Source organism: Dama dama, chromosome X, assembly GCF_033118175.1.
Source record: "Dama dama isolate Ldn47 chromosome X, ASM3311817v1, whole genome shotgun sequence".
Classification (NCBI taxonomy): Eukaryota; Metazoa; Chordata; class Mammalia; order Artiodactyla; family Cervidae; genus Dama; species Dama dama.
Genome location: NC_083714.1, coordinates 20,652,328 through 20,667,710, shown reverse-complemented (window position 1 = coordinate 20,667,710; position 15,383 = coordinate 20,652,328). Strand labels below are relative to the sequence as shown.

General features: G+C 38.7%; 1 pseudogene; it reads left to right on the top strand.

The window, feature by feature from the left end:
• The first annotated feature begins 304 nt into the window (after positions 1 to 304).
• Positions 305 to 15,383, top strand: part of LOC133052562 (pyridoxal kinase-like) — a 61,680-nt pseudogene continuing 46,601 nt past the window's right edge.

Below are 15,383 nucleotides of genomic sequence, written 5' to 3'. Positions count from 1 at the left end.
ACTAATTCTGTATGAGAATGGGCCACTTTTTTCCTTTTTTTTTTTTTTTTTTTTAATGCCAAAGACATTTATTTTTCAAGCTTGGTAGTGCCCTCTAAGCTCCACATATGAGGGACATATAAACTCTTGATCACTGAGCCTCTTGGAAGCCTCTGTTTCTACATTGGAGTCCTCCCACTGGAGTAAATGTAGCTTCCATGCAGAATAATACAAAAATCCCAGTACCAGAAAAAGGCAGAGGGCTAGCAGCAGATTGTGTACAAATATCAAGAGTCCCATCTTCACACGATCTACAATTTCCTACATGACCGCAGCGGGAAGGGAGGCAGCGGGGAGGCGGCGCCCAGAACGAAGCCGGAGGGAAGGTGGGGGCTATGGCTTAGGCGGGGGTGGCAGCCACGGGGGACCCCGGCGGGCGACCATGACGCGGTGGGCCGCCTGGGAGCCGCCATAGTGGGGTCGCGGCCGTGGGCGGAGCGCACGGCCGCGACCCTTGGGCCACTCGTTTCTGATCCTTTTTGAGTATATTTTCCCTCTGGCCTCAGGTGACTTTTTTCATACACATGTGCTTATTAATTCTCAGTCAAATACCATAGGGATATTCTCTAAAGATCTCTAGGGTTCTCATTCTGTGCAACTCTCTTTCCTGTGGCACTCTGTCCTGTGAACTCCTGGTCACCTTGTTCTCCCTGGACTCTCAGCTCCATTTCCTTACCTCAGGGATACCAAGGGTGCTCTACTTGAATTATCCTGCTCACCATAGCAGTCTGGAAACTCAAACAGATAATTTGGAATTCACAGTGCTCAGTTGATTTGTTTTCCCTTCTGTCTTGGATTACTTTCCTTCATTGCTTGATGGCCAGTGTCTTGAACTCTACTATTTCATACATTTTGTCTATTTTATTTTTGTTTCAGGAGGAAGGGTAAATTTGGTCTTTGTTATTCTATGACAGTCAGAAGTACACCTCTCCATTATCTGAGTTTAACATTAATCTGGACAAATGTAGTACAGTGCTTTTCAAAAAGTCATCTTTAGAGTTAAAAAGACCTATGTTAGAATTCAAATTTCAATCCTACACCTCTTTGTGACTTTGAGCAATCTACTTAACCTAAGATAATGTCAAGAGTTGATGAACAGTACAAATAAATGATTAAGAGCATGAGCTCTGAAGTCAGCAGTATATCTGATTAACCTCAGGCCTCATTATGCAGGTGGATACCTTTTACCTCATGATATGGAGATGACATGAAAACACATGTTCTCAGCTGGACAGTAGCTTCAGTGCTGAGAGAGGAAGAGAAGAAGGGTTTAATCATGCTTGCACAGTTTATTCTCCCAGGCTCTCCAATCAGTTAAGTCATTCTTCCTCTGGTGAGGAGAAAGCCCAGGAGCATTACTTTACGGAAAGGCCTTCATATAGAATAAGTGGAGTGAAAAATAAGCAACCACTCACCTCCAAGGGAAAAAAAAAAAAAACAACAGCATTCAATTCTTGGGGAAAATAGACAAGTAAGAATTGCCTAGTGTTCATGTTGAACTTGAGACCTCATTTCCTAAGGGTTCCAAGTTCAATAAGAAGAGTTGATTATAAAAAAAGAGGTTATTATAAAAAAAAATTAAGCCATACTTATACCAACTAGAATCTTTTAAGAAATTGCAAGTACCTTTTTTTTGTGGATGATCTACTCTCAGATAATGTCATAGCCCTCATGTGGTCTTTTTATGGATGAAATTCTGTGTGATATAATTGAACTGCCCAAAATCAAACCATGGGAAAAGAAATCAGGGTATTGAGACAGATGCTCTTTCTGTGATTTACAAGAAATACCATTTCTTAATAAGACATTGATTAGCGATCACTCTGCAGAAAACATCCTGTGTACTGAAGCATGTAATAAACTGTCAGGAAACAAATTGAACCAGCAACTAACCTTTTGAAAATTTCTCCTAAATTTATTTGATCTTTTTTCATAAAAAGAAAGGTGGAAATACTGTTATTTCTTAGCATTTTATTCTTGGTTTGGATGTAGGTCAAATATAACTAGGAATTATAGATAAAAATGTCATATCTGACATACATAAATGTGTTTCACTTACAGGTTAGTAAGTACGATTGTCTTTCTATTCTCTTTTCAGTTTCTTTTATTAGAAGGGTAAAACCTTTTATTTTATTGGTTTCAAAAATAGGAATTAACACATCAACAAAAAGAAGGAATTTTAATTCCTTGAAAATAAGATTTACAGGATTTTCTTCATCATTAGGCCAAACTAAGCCACCAGGTCTTTAACATATTTTGTCTTCAGTCTTGAGTTACATTTAACTTAGCAAATCAATATCAATAAAAATCTTCAGCAGCATAAATGGATTAAATTCCTACTATATGTTATCTTTGTAATGTTATAAGATTCAGCTTCTCACTCAAAGATTTTCCAGTCTACTTAAAAACCCCAAACTATCAAATGCCCACTAGAATCAGAGTTCTCTGACAGTCTAAGAAAAGAGTGATGAGTATAAGTTCTGGTGAATATGAAGGCTTTATGGAGGAAATGTCCTTAAGTAATAGGTAGGAATTAGATAAGTAGAGGAAAGTAGGGAGAATATTCTTAGTTTTGCGACCAGTATGGAAGTATAAATGAGATTTATGTAAAAGAAAAAGAATTCATGAATAAAGTTCATGATAAGGAATTGGTGGAAATAGGAGTGGGGACATAGGATAGATCTCAAATAGGGAAATCATGAAAAGGTATTCAAGATTGATGGACTGACAAATGTGCCATTAATGTTCTGTGCAGAAGAACAATGTGCTCAAATTTTCGTTTTAGGGAATTAGAGGTTATATTAGAAAAGGCAAAATACAAGAAGCAACAGGCTGCTGTAGTCATTTAGGCTTAAAAGACAGAAGAAAATAGAATTAAAAAGGAAAATGAACGTGTCTCTAATTATACGAGGAGATTTTAGCACAGATTTTTGCCTCAGAGATTGATAAGATTACACAGACAAAAGACAAATAGGATATTAAAAAATGAAAAGCACTATTAACAAGCTTTATCTGAAGATGATATATCTGCTCCCGTTGTTTAGATATTACACATTCACATAACACAGATATTGACCATGTACAGGCCACAAAGTAAGTCTAAAAATAGAATATATAGGCCACTTCTACTGATGACTATGTGATAAAGTTAGAAATCAATAAAACAAGAGTAGCCTCCATATACTCAGAAAATGAAAAACAAAAAATTTCTATATAATTTATGGCTCAAAGAAGAAGTCATAATAGAAATAAGAAAACAAAACTGAACAATAATAAAAACACCACATTCATATTGGAGATGAAGTTAAAATGACACATAAAAGAAAATGTATATTCTTAAAATCTTCTTTTCCTATTTGGAATTTTAAGGATAAACATTAAATTAGTAGCCAAACTAATAAGATGGAAAAGTACAAAAGAGTCAACTCAAAAAACTGGGAAAAAAGAAATAATAAATATGAAATAGAAGAAAATAATTTAATCTAAAAGTGGTTACAAAATGAGAAAATAAGCAAAATCAAAAGATAGTTTTCTGAAAGATTTAATAAAATAGACACATCTCTGTCAAGATTAAAACTCTCCAGGATAAGTTCTATGATCGGAGTGATTGCATTTGTTGTTTTTGATGTTGATCATGTTTTCACCACTGTATCCCTAGAGCCTAAGAAAGATCCTGGAACATCTTGTGTCTTGAATAATATGTGTTATGAAATGTCATGTTTGAGATGATAAGCTGCCATCTAAATGGAAGGGCAACAGGGTGATGTACACGTAAAATAGCACTAGTCTGAGAGTCAAAGCCTCCTTACAAGTACAGGTTCAGTTGCCTAATGTTGGGAAACTAACTTATCTTCTCTGGACCTTAAAATAGAAATAGAAAATAGAAAGGTGTGAAATTCATTCATATCCCTTCTAGCTCTCAATCTGAATCTCAACTCTAACTCTGCATCTGTAATTTACTTTTCTTAATTAGAAATTACAGATTTATTCATTTGTTTGTTTGTTGTGCATTTTTAACCAGTAAGCTTCACTGAATAACCTTATCTGTTTTGCTTCAGTGTCTACCCAAGACCTAAAACTGTCCCTGGCACTTACTAGTGCCTAATAAATGTTTGTTGGCTGACTGAATAAACACTACAGTGGACAGATAAAAGACACAGAGCTTGAAGAGAGACCTATAGGTCATGAGCAGTAAGATGCGTACCGCTTGGATAAAAAGTTCAGAGAGAATTTAATAGCTTTAGGAGGCATCAGAAAAAAGGTATGAGCTGAAGCTCTGAGGAAAGAAGTAATAAAAAAAAATGTTGGCCTCTCAAGTTTTTCAATGGTGTATAATTTTCTACTTAAAAGGTAATGCAGAGTCATTGCACAGAATTTGGAAAATAGAGAAATATACAAAGAAGAAAACAGCACATTTTAAAAACACATTTGAAAATGCGTGTGATTCACTAAAAACTCTAGTTTTAACAACAAGATATATCAATTGTCTGACTGCGGAAGGTTGTGCGTGGGTGGTTTGGGGTTGGGAGCTATTATTAAGCAAGCAGGAAACCTGGCCCCTGTCCTTAAAGAGCTCGCAATTAAATTGAAGGGACAAAACAATCTTTCTGAAATAATCAAGAATAATTCCAAAGTACTATGTGATTAAGGACATAAACACACAAAAAAATTAAAACTTGAGTGTTGTGCTGAGAGCTAGAGGTATAAATCTGTAATCAGCATGGGCTGGAGAATGGTCAGTCAGGTATCACAAAAGAGGTATGTTTTTGCTTAGGACGTGGCAGATCTAGGGGCAGGTGGTGAGGGCGCTGTATTAGGGAAGGGAGACAGGTAAATAGGAGAGAGAGAATGCCTACAGTTTGAATGAGAGCCATTAAAGGCCTCCTTTCCTTTGCAGTTTCACAGAGGCAGCTCTTGTATAAAGCCATGGCCTGGGAGCAGTACGATCTGGGCTCTAGTTTCATCTCTGTCACTAATTTTCTGTGAGCTTCTAGAGAAGTTGCCTCAAGCTCTGTACCTCAGTAGGACTCAGGTTTCTTCTACCTCTGATATTAAAGGGAATATCCATAAAATCTGTCATTTAAATCACTGCTTGCCCATTTTGTCTCTTTTGACTTTCAAATAAAGCGTATCATTAATGAAGAATGCAAGTTGATTTGAGAGGAAGAGCATTTATTTACGCAAAACATTAGTTCCCCAACTATGATTGTTTTTCCAGACATGAGAATATTTTAAACCTGAGGCAGAGCCAAAGGCATATTTGCATAATGATTGATATAAAAGCTATGCCACCTCCCACTCGTCTATTCAGCCTGTACCCAGAATGGGAGAAGGCTCTGAAACACAAATTTATGTAATGCAAAACTTTCCCTAAGAAGTACCAAATTGCCTACTTAAGTACTTGTCACCAGGGATATGTTCAATGTTTTATAAGTACTGTGTAATTTTCAGAATCCACAAGCAATTTGCCTCCTGTGAAGAAATTTTCCCCATTGACTACTAGATTCTCCTGCCAAAGGCAGACAAAGCCCTGAAGTCCCATAGTCAATGCCTTCTCCCCTTGACAGTTTTTTTCTTTCACTTTTCTCTTTTTCTTTCTCCCTTTCTCTCACTCTCCCTCCCTCCCTTTCTTCTTCCCTTGCTTTCTTCCTTCTTCCTTCTTTCTGTCTTTCTCCCCTCTCTCTCACTCCCTTTCTGTCTCTGACTCTCTTTCTCTCTGAGTTTTCTATCTCTGTCTTGCTTTCTCTCTGAGTTCCTCTCATTTTTCATCTATCAGGCAGCCTCACTCCCTCTCCCCTCCAATTATCCATTAATATTAAATTTATTTTCACAATCTTATTAGCAAAGGTTTTTCTGGGAGTCTACATTCAGTCAGTTGAAGTCTTTCTTGTCAACTTGAACTCAAGGAAAAGAATCAAAGGTGTGTTCAGGTAGCATAATAAAAAGAATAATGAAAATTCATATCAGTATGTCAGTGAAAAGTCTTATGAAAATAAGACCACACAGTACATTATTTATTAACACACCAGTTGAGTAAAAGTGTGAAGTCTGTCAGCTAGAACAGGAGAAAATGAGAAGTCTTAGTATTCAGAAGAGCGAACTCTTCATTGAGTTAATTAATTCTGGCACTTCTTTCTGGAAATGCAAGAGTAAGAATTTTCACAAGATTTTTCATTCTATTCTGCAAATCTGAAACACATCCCCATATCCTGTTGTTTCAGAAATAACTTTGCTATCACTTAAATGTCACCGGTAGATACCTCTTGAATGCTCATCTTCCTCTTCTTTATATAATTGTTTCTTCCACACAGCTCCAAACACAAATCTTCACCATATATACCAATCAAAGTCTGTTTTTATTTTGAGCTGCTTGGAGAGGGTATTACAAAGGACATAATTTCTATGCATTAAAGAGCAATAAGATTTATTCAGGGCCAAAGTAGAGGCATTCACTTTCTTATCTTCAGTTGATTTCAATCAAAAGAATTGTTAAATGTAAGGCTAAAGGAAAATGAACACTTACAAATAGTACTTACAATGTCCTATTTATTTCTCCACTAACAATCATTTTTAGAGTTTGCAGGTCATAAAAAGCAACTAAAACAACCAACAAAACAACAATGATTGCCCAAGAAAACTCTAGGTAGTTGCATGTTTTTCTTTCTTGATATTTATTGACTCAATTCAATTTATCATCATTGAGTTCTATTGGGCTTAAATGGGTAATTCTGGTGATTTAAGGCATTTGTTTGATCGCCTATATGTGGGTGTATGAAGTTGCTTCAGTTGTGTCTTTGTGACCCTATGGGCTGTAGCCTGCCAGGCTCCTCTATTCAAGGGAATCTCCAGGCAAGAATACTGGAGTGTGTTGTCATATACTCCTCCAGGAGATCTTCCTGACCCAGGGATCAAACTTGCGTCTCTTCACGTGTACCCCAATGTTCATCACAGCACTGTTTATAATAGCCAGGACATGGAAGCAACCTAGATACCCATCAGCAGATGAATGGATAAGAAAGCTGTGGTACATAAACGCAATGGAATATTACTCAGCCATTAAAAAGAATACATTTGAATCAGTTCTAATGAGATGGATGAAACTGGAGCCCACTATACACAGTGAAGTAAGCCAGAAAGATAAACACCAATACAGTATACTAACGCATATATATGGAATTTAGAAAGATGGTAATGATAACCCTATATGCAAGACAGAAAAAGAGACACAGAAGTACAGAACAGACTTTTGGACTCTATGGGAGAAGGCGAGGGTGGGATGATCTGAGAGAATGGCATCAAAACATGTATATTATCAAGTGTGAAACAGATCACTAGTCCAGGTTGGATGCATGAGACAAGTGCTCAGGGCTGGTGCACTGGGATGACCCAGAGGGATGGGATGGGGAGGGAGGTGGGAGGGGGGTTCAGGATGGGGAACACATGTAAATCCATGGCTGATTCATGTCAATGTATGGCAAAAACCACTACAATATTGTAAAGTAATTAGCCTCCAACTAATAAAAATAAATGAACAAACAAACAAACTTGCATCTCTTTATGTCTCCTGCTTTGGCTGGTGGATTCTTTACCATTAGTACCACGTGGGAAGACGTTTGTTTGCCTAGTAGAGATCAAATACTTGTACCACATTAATTAATTTACAAATTTTGACTAGTTTTAGATGCACTTGTAGGCCCTTTAAGGGTGGTGTCATTGCATATCTGAGGTTATTGATATTTCTCCCAGCAATCTTGATTCCACCTTGTGCTTCCTCCAGCCCAGCGTTTCTCATCATGTACTCTGCATATAAGTTAAATAAGCAGGGTGACAATATACAGCCTTGATGTATTCCTTTTCCTATTTGGAACCAGTCTGTTGTTCCTTGCCACCACCCTTATGGCAGAAAGCAAAGAACTAAGGAGCCTCTTGATCAAAGTAGAAGAGGAGAGTGAAAAAGTTGGCTTAAAACTCAGCATTCAGAAAACTAAGATTATGGCATCTGGTCCCATCACTTCATGGCAAATAGATGGGGAAACAGTGGAAACAGTGGCAGACTTTATTTTTGGGGGCTCCAAAATCACTGCAGATGGTGACTGCAGCCATGAAATCAAAAGACACTTACTCCTTGGAAGAAAAGTTATGACCAACCTAGACAGCATATTAAAAAGCAGAAACATTACTTTGTCAACAACCGTCTGTCTGGTCAAGGCTATGGTTTTTCCAGTGGTCATGTATGGATGTGAGAGTTGGACTGTGAAGAAAGCTGAGCACCAAAAAAATGATGCTTTTGAACTGTGGTGTTGGAGAAGACTCTTGAGAGTCCCTTGGACAGAAAGGAGATCTAACCAGTCCATCCTAAAGGAAATCAGTCCTGAATACTCATTGGAAGGACTGATGCTGAAGCTGAAACTTCAATACTTTGGCCACCTGATGTCAAGAACTGACTCATTTGAAAGATCCTGATGCTGAGAAGGATTGAGGGCAAGAGTAAAAGGGGACGACAGAGAATGAAATGGTTGAATGGCATCATCGACTCGATGGACATGAGTTTGAGTCAACTCTAGGAGTTGGTGATGGACAGGAAGGCCTGGCGTGCTGCAGTCCATGGGCTTGCAAAGAATCGGACACGACTGAGTGACTGAACTGAGCTGTAGGTCTTTTGTTCCCAATAGGGGAGAAAGAATTGTCCCCACTCTGATTCTGGGCTGAGAAGTATAATTGACAAAGAATATAAATAAGAAGGAAGGCTCAGATATACAGGAATCTTGAGCAAAACTGTCAAAGTTGTTTTCAACTTTGGCTGCCTCACTTGTACTAATAACTGCTCCAGAAAATCTGTGACCTACAAGTTACTGTAATTATAAATCATCTACAGTCAGTAGATAAGTTTATGATTGTTAATCATTCATTAAGAAAAAATAATTACTATATCACTATTATTTGGCAAGCTTTATATTAAACTATTGGTATAAAATACAGACTATCTGCAAGGTATTCATAGGGCTCTTATTTTTAATCTTTTAGTCATGTACAAAAAGACCATAGTTGAGGTCTTGAAGCTGAAAATAACAATATATGAATGGATCTCCATTCTATTTTGCTGTTTCTTATAAACTAAACTCTGAGTAGACAGGAATGAAACTTCCTCCAGATACTTGTAATACAGAAGGCCAGACTCATTGGGTGTAATCACTGTAGATGGCATAGAGATAGTTTCATCCTCAGAGAAGGCAATTTGTCAAGCATCATTTTATGAGGTAAAACCAGAAAAAAAAGAAAATGATCGTTTTTATTCCTACTGCCATTGTCTTTTGTCAAGTACTAAGTGATTATTTCTTAATAGGTCTTAACCCCTTCAATCCATCCTCTACACCACATACAGAGGGAAAGTGAAGAGTGAAAGTGAAAGTCACTCAGTCATGTCCGACTCTTTGTGACCCCATGGACTATATAGTCCATGGAATTCTCCAGGCCAGAATACTGGAGTGGGTGGCCTTTCCCTTCTCCAGGGAATCTTCCCGACCCAGGAACCAAACAGGGGTCTCCTGCGTTGCAGGTGGATTCTTTACCAACTGAGCTATCAGGGAAGCCCAAGTTGTCTACAAATACAAATTATATCACTTCATTCCCTGAGTGCTCCCCGACCCCTGCCAATATGGTTTGTTAACTGTATCATTCAGATTAGATTTTGAAAACAGTATTTACATCCCTTAATTAACTAGTCTCAGTGTAGTTTTTTTTTAAAAAAATCTCTTCTCCAATTGGAGCACCCAAAACTCCAGCGACACTGCTGTCAAAGTTTAATAACAAGGGCTTCCCTGGTGGTCCAGTGGTTAAGAATCTGTCTTCCAATGCGCAGGTTCCATCCCTGGTCTGGGAACTAAGGTCCCAGATGCCACTCCACATCCTTACTCATGACTATTCCCACTACCTGAAAGACATTTCCCACCTAACAAAATTCATTTTCTTCACTGTAGCTCACCTCAGCTCCGTATTATCAAATTCACCCCATTTCTCTCAGCTGAGATTAATTATTCTCTTGTAAGTGCCCTCAAGCACTTTCTTTAAACCCTTGTTATAGCATATAGATCATTCTATTACTAGTAGATGCAGGTTGCAGCAGCATCTGCTGTTTTCTTGAGTGAGTTGCTGGAACTTGTGTCTTTCTAAGAACTGGTCTGTTTCTTGTTTATTTTTGCTTTTGCTACATAAAATGAGAATTGTTGATGAACAGTCAGAGGCAGACACAGAATAACACCATGGAGAGGTAGATGAAAGTGAAAGAGATTTATTATACTCACAACTCCTAAAGGAGAGAGGCACGGGACGCCATTCAGGTGGCCGTATGAGAGGAGCTCCAAGGAAGCAGGCTCAACCAGGCAAATGGGAGGCCAAGAGAGTGAAGACCCATGAGCAAGTGCCTTTATTGAGGGTCAGTGTGGAGCACACAAATAAGAGATATGAGGAGAATTTCTTGAATGCCATTAGGTCACAGTCAGGGGAGGGCAAGACTGGTGAACTGTGACAAAGACCAGTGTATCACACTGGTGCACCTAGCCTGCACAAGGTGTTCACAGATGATGGAGATGTTGAGGCATCAGGTAAATATGAATTTTAAAAATTGTACCCTACTATTGATCCCATGATGCCTCACCATTAACAATACTAATTAAGCACTGATTCCCTTGGTTATAGAGATGTTAAAGGTGAATGGAACAGGTGGGCCAGGTGGCTGAAGTTGGATCAGCCAGGGCAGATGCAAGTCCTTGGTGGGTGCTGCTGCCTAAGCCACCCTGAAGGGACTGTTGGGGCTGAAGTGGGCCCGGGCTAGAGACAGTCCCTGGACAGTGCTGCACCCAAGGCTTCCTTGGCTGAATGGCTGGGGCTGAAACTGGAGTGGTCCTGGGCTGAGGGGAGCCCCCCAAGGATTCAGTGGCCCTCGCTGCGCTTCTGACCACAGGGAGGGCTTCGGCAGTTGCCTGCTCTTTGACAGAAGTTCTAGGGTTAGTAAATAGATTTTCTTCCCTTAGAGTCTAGCTGTCCTTTAAACTGCTATTTCTTCACTGTGTCCCATGGTGGGTGAATGCATTCAGGTCCCTCAGCAACCCCTTCTTACTGCAGGTTGCTGAGTCAAGAGTGGGGTTCCTATGGATATCGTGTCTCTGTCTTTTCTACCCATTTCTATACATTCTGTGTATAGTAGCTGGTCAATCAGCCCTCCAGTCTTCTTCAGGAGGAATTGCTCTATAGGCAGGTGTAGATTTGGTGTGTCTGTAGAGGAAGTAAGCTAACAGTTTTCCTATACAGCCATATACCCTTCCCCCAAATCTGGTAGGTTTTTAGCCATTATTTCTTCAAATATTCTTTCTGTCCCTTTCTTTCTCTCCTGTCCCTTTGGGACTCCATCATGTGGATGTTCATGTACATGATGGTGTTTCACAATTCTCTTAGGATATGTTCATTTTTCTTCTTTTTTTTCCTTTCTGCTCAACGAATAATCTCAATGATCTTATCCTCAAGCTTGCTAATTCTTGCTTCAGCCTGTTCAAATCTGCTGTTTAACCCCTATAGTGAAGTTTAATTTTGGCTATTTTACCTTTCAGCTCCAGAATTTCTATTTGGTTATGTTTAATATCTTCTGTCTCCATATTTGATACTCTATTTGGGAAGACTTCATTCTCCTGTTTTGTTTTTGTTCTTTGTCCACAATTTCTTTTAGCTATTTGGTTATATTTAAATCAGTTGATTTAATTTTTTCTAATATGTCCAGGGCTTTTCCCTTGACAGCTTTTTATTTCTTTTCTTTTCATGTGAATGTGCCATACTTTCTAATTTCTTTGTAGGCCCCATTATTTTTGTTGAAAATTGAACTTTTTAAATATTATAAAGTGGCGACTATAGAAATCACATTCTCCCCTTACCTGGGGTTTGTTTTGCAGTTTCTTCTGGTTTGTTCTTGTTTTCTTGTTTAGTAACTTTTTAAAACTGTTTTGTAAAATCTGTGTTCTTTGTCACATGTGATCACTGAAGTCTGTTCTTCATTAGTTAAGTGGTGAGCCATTGTTCTGACAGTTAAAAGAAATACCTAGAGAAAAAAGAAAGAAAGAAAGGAGGAAGGAAGAATCTCCCAGTCTTTTCAAATTGGATTTATATTAGAACTCTTTTTCAATGCTTATCTAGGCCATTTACTACTTTGCCTTAGATTTCACTCCCTGCTTGCATGAAGTCTTTAGGTCAGCTTCAAGTGAAGTTTAGGTTTTCTTGGGACTTTTCTGAGTGTGTGGGCAGTCCTGGTCATGAATATGGTCTTTTTGAATCCCTGGTATATATGGGAACTTATAGAATCCTTTAGTTCCCTTCATGTATTCTTTCCTCATCTCTTCCTTCCCAAGTTTTCTGGTATGCCTAATCCTTGTTTCAGCTGTTGCTCCTTGTCACAGTGTGCTATGGCTAAAACTTGTGCTTTTACATGCTTTTGGAAGATGCCACCAGGAAGCCAACCCTGCTCTAGGAACATTCATCATCAGGCAAAATACCGACAAGTTCATGTACTTGCTTCTCATGAAAGATCAGGCAGTTCCAAATGGACACACAGTTCCTTAAGAATAAGGTCCATATTGCTCACTCTGACACTAGCAACCTTCACCATTACCTCATGGCCACTCCCAGCATAAAGATTGGTGGCTGGTAGGTAATCAATCTAAAATGCTACGTTACTCTTGCTTCATCATACCTTCTCTTGATTGTTGTAAAGTTTTAACTAGAGTCTAGGGTTCTGTAAAAGTTAATCTGATAATTTTTGCTGGCGCATTAGCTGCTTTTGTGGTGAGATGGAATCTTGGAGTTTCCTACTCTATCAATTTCCAGAAGATATTTTTTTAAAACCACTATATATTTTCTATATTGGGGCATTTCTTTTCTCCCTCCAAAAGATGGTGCCAGTTTCTACTTTTGTCCATAAGAAAATAAAAGTGTATAAAATTAAGTTCCAGCTACATAAAAAAAAAATAGAAAACTGTGTCAAATATATGAAATGTCTGTTTTCAGTTACTGGACAGTGGGCAACAAAGGATTATAAACTTTGATAAAAGAAAAAAGGACATAGTTGAGGCTTACAGGTACCTGAATTTCTGTCTGGAGAAAATTTCTGAACCACAGAGCAGGGGGGATAAACTCAAACAGAGGTCTGTGTTCTTGCTGAGTTAAGTAAAGTGATATATGAGTTTTAAGAGGCTGAGACAACTAGAATTTGAGGGGCAGAATACTGAAAAAAAGGGAGCTATACAGAAAAATAAATCCAAAAATCTGCATGAGTGACTGAAAGTCCATTTGTATACGTATAAAATGAAAGGCCCTTCTGTCTATCAAAGTATGATTTTCTGAGGAAAAAAACGATTACAGAATCTGTAAGTCACACCACCCCAAAGATCATGCAGGTCAAGGGATCATTTGACTCCCCAAAAGCCAGAATGAAGATACTTCATTGACTATTTAGAGAATTCAGTATAGACCCTGAAGGATTATGCCTTAGCAGCGGGGCTAAATTAGTCCCAGTATAAAGGCTACCCCTCACCACAACAAAGCTATAGAACAAGCATAGAAAGGAACAAAGTTACTGTAAATAACTGAAATGCTTGTTATATAATTAATATGTCTAAAGATTCAAAGAAAAATGTGAGAGAACAGCAAATAATAAAAAGAAAAAATCTACCAATGAAAATTCAGTATTGGAAATTAATACTTTACTAAATAAGATTAACAGCAAATTAGACACTGGAGAAAAATATATCTATGAACTTGAAGACCTAACAGTACATTATACAACAGCAAACACAGTAAGAGAAAAGACCGACAAGGTAAGGCAACATTAGTGAAAAATGACACAGTATCAAATATTCTAAAAGACACATAATTAGATTGCCAGAAACAGTGGGGTAGAAATATATTTGAAGGAATAATGGCTGAAGTTTTCCCAAATTTTTGAGAAATCAGTTCAGTTCAGTACATTTCAGTCACTCAGTCGTGTCCGACTCTTTGCGACCCCATGAATCGCAGCATGCCAGGCCTCCCTGTCTATCACCAGCTCCCGGAGTTTACGCAAACTCATGCTCATCAAGTTGGTGATGCCATCCAGCCATCTCATCCTCTGTCGTCCCCTTCTCCTCCTGCCCCCAATCCCTCCGAGCATCAGGGTCTTTTCCAATGAGTCAACACTTCACATGAGGTGGCCAAAGTACTGGAGTTTCAGCTTCAGCATCAGTCCTTCCAATGAACACCCAGGACTGATCTCCTTTAGGATGGACTGGTTGGATCTCCTTGCAGTCCAAGGGACTCTCAAGAGTCTTCTCCAACACCACAGTTCAAAAGCATCAATTTTTCGGCACTCAGCTTTCTTCACAGTCCACCTCTCACATCCATACGCGACCACTGGAAAAACCATAGCCTTGACTAGACAGACTTTTGTTGGCAAAGTAATGTCTCTGCTTTTTAATATGCTATCTAGGTTGGTCATAACTTTCCTTCCAAGGAATAAGTGTCTTTTAATTTCATGGCTGCAATCACCATCTGCAGTGATTTTGGAGCCCCCCAAAATAAAATCTGACACTGTTTCCACTGTCTCCCCATCTATTTCCCATGAGGTGATGGGACCAGATGTCATGATCTTAGTTTTCTGAATGTTAAGCTTTAAGCCAACTTTTTCACTCTCCTCTTCCACTTTCATCAAGAGGCTTTTTAGTTCCTCTTCACTCTCTGCCATACTGGTGGTGTCATCTGCATATGTGAGGTTATTGATATTTCTTCGGCAATCTTGATTCCAGCTTGTGCTTCCTCCAGCCCAGTGTTTCTCATGATGTACTCTGCATATAAGTTTAATAAGCAGGGTGACAATATACAGCCTTGACATACTCCTTTCCTTATTTTGAACCAGTCTGTTGTTCCATGTCCAGTTCTAACTGGTGCTTCCTAACCTGCATATAGGTTTCTCAAGAGGCAGGTCAGGTGGTCTGGTATTCCTATCTCTTGAAGAATTTTCCACAGTTCATTGAGATCCACAAAGTCGGAGGCTTTGGCGTAGTCAATAAAGCAGAAATAGATGTTTTCCTGGAACTCTATTGCTTTTTCGATGATCCAGCGGATATTGGCAATTTGATCTCTAGTGCCTCTGCTTTTTCTAAAACCAGCTTGAACATCTGGAAGTTCACGGTTCATGTACTTCTGAAGCCTGGCTTGGAGAATTTTGAGCCTTACTTTACTAGTGTGTGAGATGAATGCAATTGTGCAGTAGCTTAAACATATTTGGACATTGCCTGTCTTTGGGATTGAAATGGAAACTGACCTTTTCC